Genomic DNA, 15,000 nt, shown 5'->3' with positions numbered 1-15,000 from the left:
AATATATACTATATATATAGTTATTAATATAGTATAGAATCAATCTATTTAATATAAATATGTGCTATAGGTATATGTATATAAAAATGATATATATTTATATTTATTATTCAATTATAATTGTATATAATATGTTTATATAAAATATGTATATCTAATATATAATATATTATATATAATTATAATATATATATATTATTATGTATTATATATAGATATATAATATATCACTTATTAAATTCTATATTACATACCATTTTTATGGCTTGTCAAAGAAAAATCTGATGATTAGCATTAAGAATAATTCGAATGGCCGATTGTTGTATCCTATTATTTAAAAATTCTAGAGCATCAAAAGAAGTAAGGGTTTTATGTACAACGAATAATCTTCCTTACATGAAACAATGTGTCTGTTCTTCTAAGAGAATGTTATTTTCCAATGGCGACAATCTGATAATCCCATAGCCAAGGGATGAAGTATTATTATTATTATTATTGCTGGAAAGAGCAGACATATAAATACGTGATAGTGGTTAAAGGGAACGGCCGTGCGTATGTTACTGCACTTATATGAGTTAAGATATATGGAATAATATACAGAAATTGAAAATAAGCTAATGTAGCCCCCCTGCAATCAAAAGTTAGTGCGCCCGGGAGGGCAGTTGCCATGTTGCGTTTTTTACTTTTTGCTGACAATCTGGGTAGCGTACATTTTTGCTGCCCGCACTCTCAGCTGTCAGCTGGGGGCACCAGAGCTGCTTCCCATAGAAAACGGTTATTGGGTTAATATCAAGATTACTGAAATATAACAGCTGATCAAGCTGGTTGACTCTTAAACCCCCAGTGTTAACACTATTTGTGAGGATCTGTTTAACCTCTGACTTTAATATCAGCTATTTTAAATCAACCTGGATTCCCTCCTACATTCAAAATTTTGCATCGGCCGGGAATCGAACCCGGGCCTCCCGCGTGGCAGGCGAGAATTCTACCACTGAACCACCGATGCTTGAGAGAGCACTGAAATCATTTACTTTTTATTCATCACTGCTGATGCTGAAAATAAAACGTCAATAACAGCATCACAAGCAATCCTCCATTCAATAATACAGGAATTTTTCAAAGCCTATGGTGCACAACATACAATGAAATTTAGATATAGAAAACGGGAATTGACAAACAGCGACAACTGGCTTCTTAAAGTTGACAGCGCCTAAACAATATTAGGATCAACAAATGGCAACAATTTTGTGAATGTTTTCTAGGCATTGGTGGTTCAATGGTGGAATTCTTGCCTGCCACGCGGGATGACTGGGTGCGATTCTAGGCCAATGCAAATTTTTAGAATATATAATATAAAGTTATCATAGTAGAATAAGAAAAGTAAGGACTGAAGGGTAGAAAGAACACTAATAGGTATTGGCAATCATGGTAATTGGTACCAATAAATGGTGGAATAATGCACAGTTCTCCAACAACCACTTCTGCAGCTATACATTAGTCTGTGACCATTTCCTTGGCTCCATTTTGCATGACTACCACTTCAAATTACCATGCTTTACTCAAGATATAAACTGTACTACAACTACTTCTACATTATAAGCATGCACTCTCGTTTGGAAATAAAAGCTACAGACAAATTTCTCCTTTTAGAATTTGAACCACAGACCTATGCATTACTGGATCAATAACTTATAGGTCAATCATAAGTAGTTTTGTCCTGATGAGTAATAACAATATCAATCTCCATATTGCTTAATATCCCCATTACTGTAATAAAACAGCTGATCAAGCTGGCTGACAATTAAGTCCCCTTTTTTAACAATATATACAAGGATCTATTTAAGTTCTGATATTAACATCAGTTATTTTAAATCAACCTGGATTCCCTCCTCCATTTAAAATTTTGCATCGGCCGGGAATCGAACCCGGGCCTCCCGCGTGGCAGGCGAGAATTCTACCACTGAACCACCGATGCTTGAGAAGGCAGTTAAATCTTTTATTTTTTATTCATCCCTGTTCATGCTGAAAATGAAATGTCACCAACAACATCACAAGCGATCCTCTCAGCTCTGCCAGGCACCAGCTCATCGACTGGAGATGTTAATTTAAAGTTGACAATGCCTAAACAGTATTAGGATCAACAAATGGCAACAATTTTGCAAACATTTTCTAGGCATTGGTGGCTCAGTGGTAGAAATCTTGCCTGCCATGCGGGAGGCCCGGGTTCGATTCCTGGCTAATTCAAATTTTTAGAATATATAAATAAAAGTTGATGAGAGTAGAATAAGAAAAGTAAAGACTGTGGGGTAGAAAAAACACTAATAGGGATTGGCAATCATGGTAGTTGGTGCTAATAAATAATGGAATATAATGCACAGTTCACCGACAACCACTTCTGCAGCTATACAGCAGACTGTGACCATTTCCTAAGCTCCACTCCAAATTACCATAAACTGTACTACAACTACTTCTACATTATACGCATGCAATCTCGTTTAGAAATAAAAACTACAGACAAAGTTCCCCTTGTAGAATTTTAACCAAACCTATGAATTACTGGATCAATAACTTATAGGTCAGTCATAAGTATGTTTTGTCCTGATTAGTAATAGCAATAACAATCTATATATTTCTTAATATCAAAATTACTGAAATAAAACAGCTGATCAAGCTGGTTGACTCTTAAACCCCCCAGTTTTAACACTATTTGTGATGATTTGCTTAACTTCTGACTTTAACCCTTAAATACCGAGCCTCTATTTACCAGTGTCTGTCGTATGCTGGCGGCGTTCAGGAGTTAGCGCCAAAGTGGAAAAAAAGTTTCTTTCAAAAAATCACAGCATGCTTAGTTTTCAAGATTAAGAGTTAATTTTTGGCTTCTTTTTTTGACATTGTCTGAAGTTTAGTATGCAACCATCAGAAATGAAAAAAAATATCATTATCATATATAAATATTGGGATATACAACTGCACAAAAAAAAAAATTCATATATAATTGTATACAAATTGCGCTGTGAGCAAAACGGTTAAAGCTAATAAGTTAATTTTTTTTCGTTGCATTGTACAGTAAAATGCAATGACTTTGGTACAAAACAAATTGTAAAACGATCAAAGCAACAATGAGAAAATATTATCACAAAATGATGCATGAATTCGTAAAGTGCAGACATAAAAAAAAGTTTTTTTTCAAAAATTCACCATAAATCAAAATATTGTGCTAGAGACTTCCCGTTTGTTGCAAAATGAAGGTCATTGATTGAATATTACTAGACTGAAGGTGTTTTAGCTTACAATTGCAGTTTTCGACCATTTCAGTCGAGTTAAAGTTGACCGAAGGTCGAATTTTTTCTATTTATCATGATTTATATGAAAATATTTCAAAACTGATAAAAGCTAAACCCTGAGTTATTTTTTGTTGTATTCTACATGAAATTGCGCACATTTTCATATATAAAACTTCATGTAATGGCTAATATAAAACTGTGCAAACATTACGACAAAGTGACAAAAGAATTTCTGGGATTTTCAACCGAGTTACCGCGCGCGAAAGTCGCCCGCAGACATAAGGAAAAAAGTTTTTTCAAAAATTCCCCATAAATCAAAATGTTGTGCTACAGACTTCCCGTTTGTTTCCGAATGAAGGTAAATGATTGAATATTACTAGAATGTAAGAATTTTAGCTTATAATTGCGTTTTTCGACCATTTCGGTCGAGTCAAAGTTGACCAAAAGTTGAAATTTTGGCACTTATCGTGATATTTATGAAAATATTTCAAAACTTATAAAAGCTACAACCATGGGTTGTTTTTTGTTCTATTCTACATGAAATTGCGCACATTTTCATGTATAAAGCTCTATGTAACGGCTAATATAAAATGGTGCAAAAATTACGACAAAGTGATGAAAGAATTTCTGAGATGCATTGCAGATGCTTTCTAGTGTGAGAAGAAAGCAATTTGCGCATGCGCGCCTGGGTAATGCTTTTAAACAAAACAACAGCGTGATCCGTGAACTCCCAGCATCCCTCATGGTGCGTGATTTAAAACTTTTTGGAAAGTAGGCCTAAAACTATTTTTCTGGGAATATTTAAAAAAACTTTTTGTAGTCGACATACCGTAGGTCCACTTAGCACCCAACAGACAATTTTAGTCGACGTATAATACGTCCAGTCGGCGTTTAAGGTTTAATATCAGTTATTTTATATCAACCTGGATTCCCTGCTCCATTCAAAATTTTGCATCGGCCGGGAATCGAACCCGGGCCTCCCGCGTGGCAGGCGAGAATTCTACCACTGAACCACCGATGCTTGAGAAAGCACTGAAATCTTTTACTTTTTATTCATCCCTGTTGAGGCTGAAAATAAAACGTCACTAACAGCATCACAAGCGTTCCTCCATGAAATACAGGAATTTTTCAAAGCCTATGGTGCACAACTTAGCATGGAATTTAGATATAGAAAACGGGAATTGACAACCAGCGACAACTGGTTTTCTTAAAGTTGACAGTGCCTAGACAGTATCAGGATCAACAAATGAAAAACAATTTTGCATACATTTTCTAGGCATTGGTGGTTCAGTGGTAGAATTCTCGCCTGCCACGCGGGAGGCCCGGGTTCAATTCCCGGCCATGCAAAATTTTTAGAATATATAATATAAATTTGATGCTAGTAGAATAAGAAAGGTAAGGACTGTAGGGTAGAAAGAACACCAATAGGTACTGGTAATCATGGTAATTGGTACTAATAAATGGTGGAATATAATGCAGTTCTCCAACAATCACTTCTGCAGCTATACATTACTCTGTGACCATTTACTTGGCTCCATTTTGCATGACTACCACTTCAAATTACCATGCTTTACTTAGATATAAACTGTACTATAACTACTTCTACATTATAAGGATGCACTCTCATTTGGAAATAAAAGCTACAGACAAAGTTCTCCTTTTAGAATTTGAACCACAGACCTAAGCATTACTGGATCAATAACTTATAGGTCAGTCTTAAGTACGTTTTGTTCTGATTAGTAATAACAATAACAATCTCCAGATTTCTCAATATCAAAATTACTGAAATACAGCTGATCAAGCTTTACTTCTGACTTTAACCCTTAAACACCGAGCCTTTATTTACTAAAGCGTCTGTCGTATCCCGGTGGCGTTCAGAAGTTTGCACCGAAGCGGAAAATTTTTTTTTCAAAAAATCACAGCATGCTTAGTTTTTAAGATTAAGAGTTCATTTATGGCTCCTTTTTTTGTCATTGCCTGAAGTTTAGTATGAAGCTATCAGAAATGAAAAAAAATACCATTATCATATATAAATATTGGAATATATGACCGTGCAAAAAAATTTTCATATATAATTGTATACAAATTGCGCTGTGAGCAAAACGGTTAAAGCTAATAATTAAATTTTTTTCGTTGTATTGTACGCTAAAGTGTGATGATTTCGGTATATAATAAATTGTAATATGATCAAAGCAACACATAGAAAATATTATCACAAAAGGATGCATGAATTCGTCATGTGCAGACGTAAAAACAATTTTTTTTTTCAAAAATTCACCATAAATCAAAATATTGTGCTAAAGACTTCCCGTTTGTTGCAAAATGAAGGTCATTAATTGAATATTACTAGACTGCAAGTGTTTTAGCTTACAATTGCAGTTTTCGACCATTTCGGTTGAGTTAAAGTTGCCCAAAGGTCAAATTTTTTCTATTTATTGTGATTTATATGAAAATATTTCAAAACTGATAACAGCTACAACCACGAGTTATTTTTGTTGTATTTTACATGAAATTGCACACATTTTCATAGATAAAACTTTGTGTAACAGCTAATATAAAAAGGTGCAAAAATTACGACAAAGTGACGAAAGAATTTCTGAGATTTTCGGCCAAGTTACCACGAGGACGTAAGGAAAAGGTTTTTTTCAAAGATTCACCATAAATCGAAATATTGTGCTAGATATTTCCAAGTCCTTGAAAAATGAAGGTAAATGACTGATTGTTAGTAGAATGTAAGATTCTTAGCTTACAATTGCATTTTTCGACCATTTCGGTCGAGTTAAATTTGACCGAAGGTTGAATTTTTTCTATATCGTGATTTATATGAGAATATTTCAAAACTGATGAAAGCTACAACCATGAGTTATTTTTTTTGTTTGTGTTTTACATGAAATTGCACACATTTTCATGTATAACACTTTATGTAACGCCTAAGAGAAAACGGTGTGAAAATTACGACAAGGTGACTAAAGAAATTCTGAGATTTTCAGCAGAGTTACAACGAGCAGAGGTAAGGAAAAAGACGGTTTTAAAAAATTCACCATAAATCTAAATATTGTGCTAGAGACTTCCCATTTGTTACAAAATGAAGGTAAGTGATTGAACGTTACTAGAATGTAAGATTTTTAGCTTACAACTGCGTTTTAGGACCATTTCGATTGAGTCAAAGTTGACCAAAGGTTGAAATTTTGGCACATCGTGATTTAAATGAAAATATTTCAAAACTGATAAAAGCTACAACCCTGAGTTATTTTTAGTTGCATTCACATAAAAATTGCACACATTTTCTATATAAAACTTCATGTAACGGCTAATATAAAACTATGCAAACATTACAACAAAAAAGTGACGAAAGAATTTCTGAGATTTTCGGCCCAGTTACCGCGCGCAGACATCGCCTGCCGGAGATAAGGAAGAAGTTTTTCCAAATACACACCATAAATCGAAATATTGTGCTAGAGACTTCCCGTTTGTTGCAATATTATTAAGGTAAATGATTGAATATTACTAGTATATAAGTTTTAGCTTACAACTGCGTTTTTCGACCATTTCAGTAGAGTCAAAGTTGACTGAAGGTGAAATTTTGGCACATTGTGATTCATATGAAGATATTTCAAAACTGATAAAAGCTACAACCTTGAGTTATTTTTAGTTGTATTCTACATGAAATTGCGAACATTTTCATATATAAAACTTCATGTAACGGCTAATATAAAACTATGCAAACATTACAACAAAGTGACGAAAGAATTTCTGAGATTTTCGGCCCAGTTACCGCGCGCAGACATCGCCCGCGGACATAAGGAAATTCTTTTTTTCAAATATTCACCATAAATCGAAATATTGTGCTAGCGACTTCGTTTGTTGCAATATTAAGGTAAATGATTGAATATTACAGAATGAAGAAGCTTTTAGCTTAACAATTGCGTTTTGACCATTTCGGCGTCGAGTCAAAGTTGACCAAAGGTTGAAATTTTGGCACTTATCGGTGAATTATATGAAAATATTTCAAAAACTGATAAAAGCTAAAAACCATGGGTTGGTTTTAGTTGTATTATACATGAAATTGCGCAAACTTTCATATATAAAACTTTATGTAACGGCTAATATAAAACGGTGAAAAAATTATGACAAAGTGACAAAAGAATTTCTGAGATTTTCGGCAGTTACCGCGCGGACATAAGGAAAAATTTTGTAAAAAATTCAACATAAATCAAAATATTGTGCTAGAGACTTCCAATTTGTTGCAAATGAAGGTAAATGATTGAATATTACTAGAATGTAAGATTTTAGCTTACAATTGTGTTTTTTTACCATTTCGGTTGAATCAAAGTTGACCAAAGGTTGTAATTTTGGCACTCATCAGGATTTATATGAAAATATTTGAAAACCTATAGAAGCTACACCCATGGGTTGTTTTTTGTTGTATTCTACATGAAATTGCGCATATTTTCATATATAAAACTCTAGGTAACGGCTGATATAAAATGGTGCAAAAATTACGACAAAGTGATGAAAGAATTTATTTCTGAGATGCGTCACTGATGCTTTCTAGTGAGAGAAGAAGCAATTTGCGCATGTGCGCCTGGGTAACACTTGAAAACAAAACAACAGCGTGATCCGGAACTCCCAGCATCCCTCAAGGTGTGTGATTTAAAATTTTTTTGCAAACTAGGCCTATAACTATTTTTCTGGGAATATTTAAAAAAAACTTTTTGTAGTCGACATACCGTACGTCCACATCGCACCCGACGGAGAATTTTAGTCGACGTATAATACATCCAGTCGGCGTTTAAGGGTTAATATCAGTTATTTTAAATCAACCTGGATTCCCTGCTCCATTCAAAAATTTGCATCGGCGGAACGAAACCCGGGCCTCCCGCGTGGCAGGCGAGAATTCTACCACTGAACCACCGATGCTTGAGAAAACAGTGAAAACTTTTATTTTTTATTCATCCCTGTTGATGCTGAAAATAAAACATCACTATCAGTATCACAAGCGATCTTCTATTAAATAATACCGGAATTTTTCATAGCCTATGGTCCACAACATAGCATGAAATTTAGATATGGAAAACTGGAATTGACAATCAGCAACAACTGGCTTTCTTAAAGTTGACAGTGCCTTGACAGTATTAGGATCAACAAATAGCAACAATTTTCCTGAATATTTCTAGGCATCGGTGGTTCAGTGGTAGAATTCTCGCCTGCCACGCGGGAGGCCCGGGTTCGATTCCCGGCCGATGCAAATTTTTAGAATATACAATAATAAGTTGATGAAAGTAGAATAAGAAAGGTAAGGACCTGTAGGGTAGAAAAAAAATAATAGGTATTGGTACATCATGTAATTGGTAATAATAAAGATTGAATATAATGCACACTTCTACAACACCCACTTCTGCAGCTATACAGTAGTAGTCTGTGACCATTTCCTTGGCTCCATTTTGCATGACTACCACTTCAAATTACCATAAACTGTACACAACTTCTTCTAACATAAAAGCATGCACTCTCATTTGGAAATAAAAAAGCTACAAAGTTCACTTTTAGAATTTGAACCACAGACTTATCCATTACTGGATCAATAACTTATAGGTCAGTCATAAGTATGTTTTGTCCTGATTGGTAATAACAATAACCATCTCCATATTTCTTAATATCAAAATTACTAAAATACAACAACTGATGAAGCTGACTGACTCTTAAGTCCCCAGTTTTAACAATATCTATGAGGATCTGTTTTAACTTTCTGACTTTAATATCAGCTATTTTAAATCAACCTGGATTCCTCCTCCATTCAAATTTTGCATCGGCCGGGAATCGAACCCGGGCCTCCCGCGTGGCAGGCGAGAATTCTACCACTGAACCACCAATGCTTGAGAAAGCACTGAAATCTTTTACTTTTATTCATCCCTGTTGAGGCTGAAAAATAAAACGTCACTAACAGCATCACAAGCGTTCCTCCATGAAATAATACAGGAATTGTTCAAAGCCTATGGTGCACAACTTAGCATGGAATTTAGATATAGAAAACGGGAATTGACAACCAGCGACAACTGGTTTTCTTAAAGTTGACAGTGCCTAGACAGTATTAGGATCAACAAAGAAAAACAATTTTGCATACATTTTCTAGCATCGGTGGTTCAGTGGTAGAATTCTCGCACTTGCCACGCGGGAGGCCTGGGTTCAATTCCCGGCCGATGCAAATTTTTAGAATATATAATATAAATTTGATGTTAGTAGAATAAGAAAGGTAAGGACTGTAGGGTAGAAAGAACACTAATAGGTACTGGTAATCATGGTAATTGGTACTAAATGGTGGGTAATAATGCAGTTCTCCAACAATCACTTCTGCAGCTATACATTAGTCTGTGACCTTTTACTTGGCTCCATTTTGCACGACTACCACTTCAAATTACCATGCTTTACTTAGATATAAACTGTACTACAACTACTTCTTTACATTATAAGTACATAATCTCGTTTAACTTTTGACTTTAATATCAGCTATTTTACATCAACCTGGATTCCATACTCCATTCAAAATTTTGTTTTGCATCGGCCGGGAATCGAACCCGGGCCTCCCACGTGGGCAGGCGAGAATTCTACACTGAACCACCGATGCTTGAGAAAGCAGTGAAACCTTTAACTTTTTATTCATCTCTGTTGATGCTGAAAATTAAACGTCACTACCAGCATCACAAGCTATCCTCCATTAAATAATACAGTAATTTTTCAAATCCCATGGTGCACAACATAGAATGAAATTTAGATATTGAAAACAGGAATTGACAACCAGCGACAACTGGCTTTCTTAAAGTTGACAGTGCCTTGACAGTATTAGGGTCAACAAATTTTAACAATTTTTTATAAACATTTTCTAGGCTTTGGTGGTTCAGTGGTAGAATTCTCGCCTGCCACGCGGGAGGCCCAGGTTCGATTCCCGGCCGATGCAAATTTTTAGTATATATAATATAAAGTTAATGATAGTGGAATAGGAAGGTATGGACTGTAGGGTAGAAAGAACACTAATAGGAATTGACAATCATGGAAGTGGTTATGAACTCACTGTTGGGTTGGGAGGATGAAAAATCAAGTAATATAAAACAGACCTAAAGACTAATTTATTACATATAATACTAACAATTGTTTGAATTCAGTATTTACATGAAAGCACCAATGTCAAAGCAAAAACTAAGCATAACAAATTTGATCTTAAAATCATCAGATATGGCAGTAAACAACGCAAGTCTTTTAGAAACAATGATTGAGTCAGTGTATTAATAACCAATAATAAAAATGCTATGTAAGAAGGGGAAAAAATAATTACATATAGGATCAGTAAAATGCCATTACAATTATTACAGTAACCTCAGTATGAGCAGTAGCAAATAGTTAATAAGAGACAACATAAGGTTACAATTATAGAAACAAATTAACTATAATGGACCATAAAAAATCAGAAGCAGGGTTAACAAATTATGCCACACAAAACACAGTATCAATTTCCTGATTACTTTAAACATTAAAACCCTGGAGAAAACCTAAGGCACAAAAGCCTTCAACAGTAAATGCTGCAGGACACTGCACATCCAAGAAAAAACCGTGGCAACTTGCAGAGATAACACCTGAGGACCCACTAAGAATACCTCCTGAAGAAATTTACCCAGCCAAAGCTGTACTCACAACACAGACGAAGCTGCCTTTCATGAAAACATAGATGAAGCTGTACACACAACACAGAAGAAGCTGCCCTTCAGGAGAACACAGACAAAGCTGCAACTCTAAAGTCGTGGTCCTCAACATAAAAAAGACGAAGCTGCTAACCCAGACAAAACTGGCTGCTGCTGAACATCTTGATCGGCTAGTACCTTAACCCTGGCATGGTCCTGCGTAGTAACCAAGTAGCCATTACGGACTCTATGTGACAGCACAGAAGCCCCATGCTGCTGAAAACCTCCTCAGGTCTGTGTACCTTATGATGAAGCGGTCAGACACTGGCTGTCGCAGTTGCCTTACTCCAACCTCCTTTTACCCTTCTAGCGAACCAAAAAATCAAACGAGGACCCTGAGACGACCCCACATGTAGAAAACAAAACCTGAAAGAAACAACCTTGTACACTTTCGATCGTCCGAGACAAGAAAACTATAAATGAGGTGCTTAACCCCGTCTTACGCCGAAGCTGGTAAAAAAAAAATAAAAAAATTGTCTCTTCCCGTGTGCCGAGGTGTTCAAGAAGTGAGCGCTGGGGAAGCGAAAAAAAAATATTTTTTTTTCAAAAAATCCCACAGCGCGCTTTTAAAATGGGGGTTTTTCAAGCATTGAGTTCATTTTTGGCTCCTTTTTTGTCATTGGCTGAAGTTTAGAATGCAACCATCAGAAATGAAAAAAATTATCATTATCATATATAAATAATGCAATATATGATATATATGATAACGCAAAAACAAAATTTCATATATAATTGTATTCAAATCGCGCTGTGCGCAAAACAGTTAAAGGTAACAAGTTACTTTTTTCGTTGTAATGTACACTAAATTTCAATCATTTTGGTATATAAAACATTGTAAAACGATAAAGCAACACAGAGAAAATATTATCACAAAATAATGCATGAATTAGTACGCGCGGACGTAAACAAATATTTGTTTCAAAAATTTACCATAAATCTAAATATTGTCCTAGAGACTTCCATTTCTTCTTTCAAAATGAAGACAAATGATTGAATATTACTATACTGTAAGAGTATTAGCTTACAATTGCAGTTTTCGACCATATCTGATGAGTTAAAGTTGACCGAATGTGGCGAATTTTTTTATATATATATTTTTTATATGCAATTATTTCGAAAAATAAGAAAAGCCACAACCTTCAAATATTTTCGTTTTATTCTACATGGAAATTGCGCACATTTTCATATATACAACTCTATGAAATGCCTAATATGAAACAGAGCAAAATATTCCGAGAATGGTACGTACGCATTTCGGAGATTTGTGGCGGAGGAATCCGCGCGCGGAGGGAAGGAAAGATTTTTTTTTAAATTCACCATAAATCTAAATATTTTGCTAGAGACTTCGAATTTGTCTCAAGATGAAGATAAATGACTGAATATTACTAAACTGTAAGAGTTTTAGCTTACAATTGCGATTTTCGACCATTTCGGTAGAGTCAAAGTTGACCGAACCGAACGTGGTTTTTTTTCTATTTATCGTGATTTATATGCAAATATTTCAAAAATGAGAAAAGCTACAACCTTCAATTATTTTTTGTTGTATTCTACATGAAATTGCGCACATTTTCATATATAAAAACTTTATGTAACGGCTAATTTTAAAATGGTGCAAACATTACCACAATCGCACGTATGATTTTTCGGAAGAGTTACCGCCGCGACGTAAAGAAAATGTTATTTTTTTCATAAATTCACCATAAATCGAAATATTGTGCTAGAGACTTACAATTTGTTGCAAAAATTAAGGTAAATGATTGAATATTACTAAAATAGTAAGAGTTTTAGCTTACAATTGGCGATTTTTCGGACATTTGCGGTAGAGTCAAAGTTGACCGCGGTAAGGTTGCAAATTTTGGCAATTATTCGTTATTATATGAAAATATCTCAAAAACTGATAAAAGCTACAATCATGAGTATTTTATTGTTGCATTTTACATAAAAATGCGCACATATTCATATATAATACTTCATGTAACGGCTAATTTACAATGGTACAAAAATTATGTCAAAGTGACGAAATAATTTCCGAGATGTGTCACAGATACTTTTTAGTGCGGCAAGAAAGAAACTCGCGCTTTGCGCGCCTGCGTAACGATTGTAAACAAAAACAACACCTTGATCCGTGAACTCCAGCATCCCCAAGGCGCGTGATTCAAAAGTTTTAGGCTGGTAGGCCTATAAGTATTTTTCAGCGAATTTAAAAAAAAACTTTTGTAAGTCGACGTAAAATACGTCCAGTCGGCACACGGGAGACAAAAAATGTCGACGTAAAATACGTCCAGTCGGCACACGGGAGACAAAAAAAAAAAATGTCGGACATAGTCCCAGTCGGTGTAAGAGGGTTAATAAACTTACAATAGTTGGTACTAATAAATGGTGGAATATAATGTGAAGTTCACCAACAACGTCTGCAGCTATAAAGTAGTCTGTGACCATTTCCTTGGCTCCATTTTGCATGACTACCACTTCAAATTACCATGCTTTACTTAGATATAAACTGTACTACAACTACTTCTACATTATAAGCATACGATCTTGTTTGGAAATAAAAGCTATAGACTAAGTTCTCCTTTTAGAATTTGAACCACAGACCTATGCATTAATGGATCAATAGGTCAGTCATAAGTATGTTTTGTCCTGATTAGTGTTAACAATAACAATCTCCATATTGCTTGATATCCCAATTGAAGAAATACAACAGCTGATCAAGCTGGTTGACTATTAAGTCCCCTTTTTTTAACACTATCTACGAGGATCAGTTCAACTCCTGATATTAACATCAGCTATTTTAAATCAACCTGGATACCCTCCTCCATTTAAAAACTTTTTGCATCGGCCGGGAATCGAACCCGGGCCTCCCGCATGGCAGGCGAGAATTCTACCACTGAACCACCGATGCTTGAGAAAGTTGTGAAATCTTTCAGCTTTTATTCATCCATGTTGATGCTGAAATTGAAACGTCACTACCACCATCACAAGCGATCCTCTTGGCTCTGCCAGGGACCAGCTTATCGACAAATGGTAATATAAAGTTGACAGTGCCTAGATAGTATTAGGATCAACAAATGGCAACAATTTTGTAAACATTTTCTAGGCATAGGTGATTCAGTGGTAGAATTCTCGCCTACCACGCGGGAGGCCCAGGTTCGATTCTTGGCCGATGCAATTTTTAGAATATATAAATAAAGTTGATGATAGTAGAATAAGAAAGGTAAGGACTGTGGGGTAGAAAGAATACTAATAGAGATTGGCAATCGTGGTAGTTGGTACTAATAAATGGTGGAATATAAAGCACACATCACCGGCAACCACTTCTGCAGCTATACAGTAGACTGTGACCATTTCCTTGGCTCCATTTTGCATGACTACCACTTCAACTTACCATAAACTGTACTACAACTACTTCTACATTAAAAGCATGCAATCTCATTTGAATATAAAAGCTACTGACTACTGACTAAGTTCTCCTTTTAGAATTTGAACCACAGACCTATGCATTACTGGATCAATAGGTCAGTCATAAGTATGTTTTGTCCTGATTAGTAATAACAATAATAGAATTTGAACCACAGACCTATGCATTACTAGATCAATAGGTCAGTCACAAGTATGTTTTGTCGTGATTAGTAATAACAATAACAATCTCCATATTGCTTAATATCCCCATTACAGAAATACAACAGCAGATCAAGCTGGTTGACGATTAAGTCCCCTTTTTTTAGCAATTTCTACGAGGATCTGTTTAACTTCTGATTTTAACATCAGCTATTTTAAATCAACCTGGATTCCCTCCTATATTTTAAATTTTGCATCGGCCGGGAATTGAACCCGGGCCTCCTGCGTGGCAGGCGAGAATTCTACCACTGAACCACCGATGCTTGAGAAAGCACTGAAATCTTTTATTTTTATTCATCCCTGTTCATGCTGAAAATGAAACGTCACTACCAGGATCAAAAGCGATCCTCTCGGCTCTCCAGGTA

General features: G+C 35.3%; 1 protein-coding gene and 5 non-coding genes across 6 annotated transcripts in view; 2 read left to right on the top strand and 4 right to left on the bottom strand.

Moving 5' to 3' along the window:
* The window catches only part of LOC135225658 (uncharacterized), a 230,601-nt gene that overhangs the window by 125,054 nt on the left and 90,547 nt on the right, over positions 1–15,000 (bottom strand). The gene's annotated exons all lie outside the window — the stretch shown is intronic.
* Trnag-gcc (transfer RNA glycine (anticodon GCC)) lies at positions 936–1,006 on the bottom strand. Its single transcript has one exon. It is a non-coding gene; the product is annotated as a tRNA-Gly (tRNA).
* Positions 1,905–1,975, bottom strand: Trnag-gcc (transfer RNA glycine (anticodon GCC)). Its single transcript has one exon. It is a non-coding gene; the product is annotated as a tRNA-Gly (tRNA).
* On the bottom strand, positions 4,235–4,305 carry Trnag-gcc (transfer RNA glycine (anticodon GCC)). Its single transcript has one exon. It is a non-coding gene; the product is annotated as a tRNA-Gly (tRNA).
* Trnag-gcc (transfer RNA glycine (anticodon GCC)) lies at positions 8,462–8,532 on the top strand. The gene has a single exon. It is a non-coding gene; the product is annotated as a tRNA-Gly (tRNA).
* Positions 14,115–14,185, top strand: Trnag-acc (transfer RNA glycine (anticodon ACC)). Its single transcript has one exon. It is a non-coding gene; the product is annotated as a tRNA-Gly (tRNA).

The sequence above is a fragment of the Macrobrachium nipponense genome, chromosome 13, assembly GCF_015104395.2.
Source record: "Macrobrachium nipponense isolate FS-2020 chromosome 13, ASM1510439v2, whole genome shotgun sequence".
In the NCBI taxonomy this organism is placed as follows: Eukaryota; Metazoa; Arthropoda; class Malacostraca; order Decapoda; family Palaemonidae; genus Macrobrachium; species Macrobrachium nipponense.
Note: the sequence above shows the minus strand (reverse complement) of the source record. Positions and strands in the feature narration are given on the sequence as shown.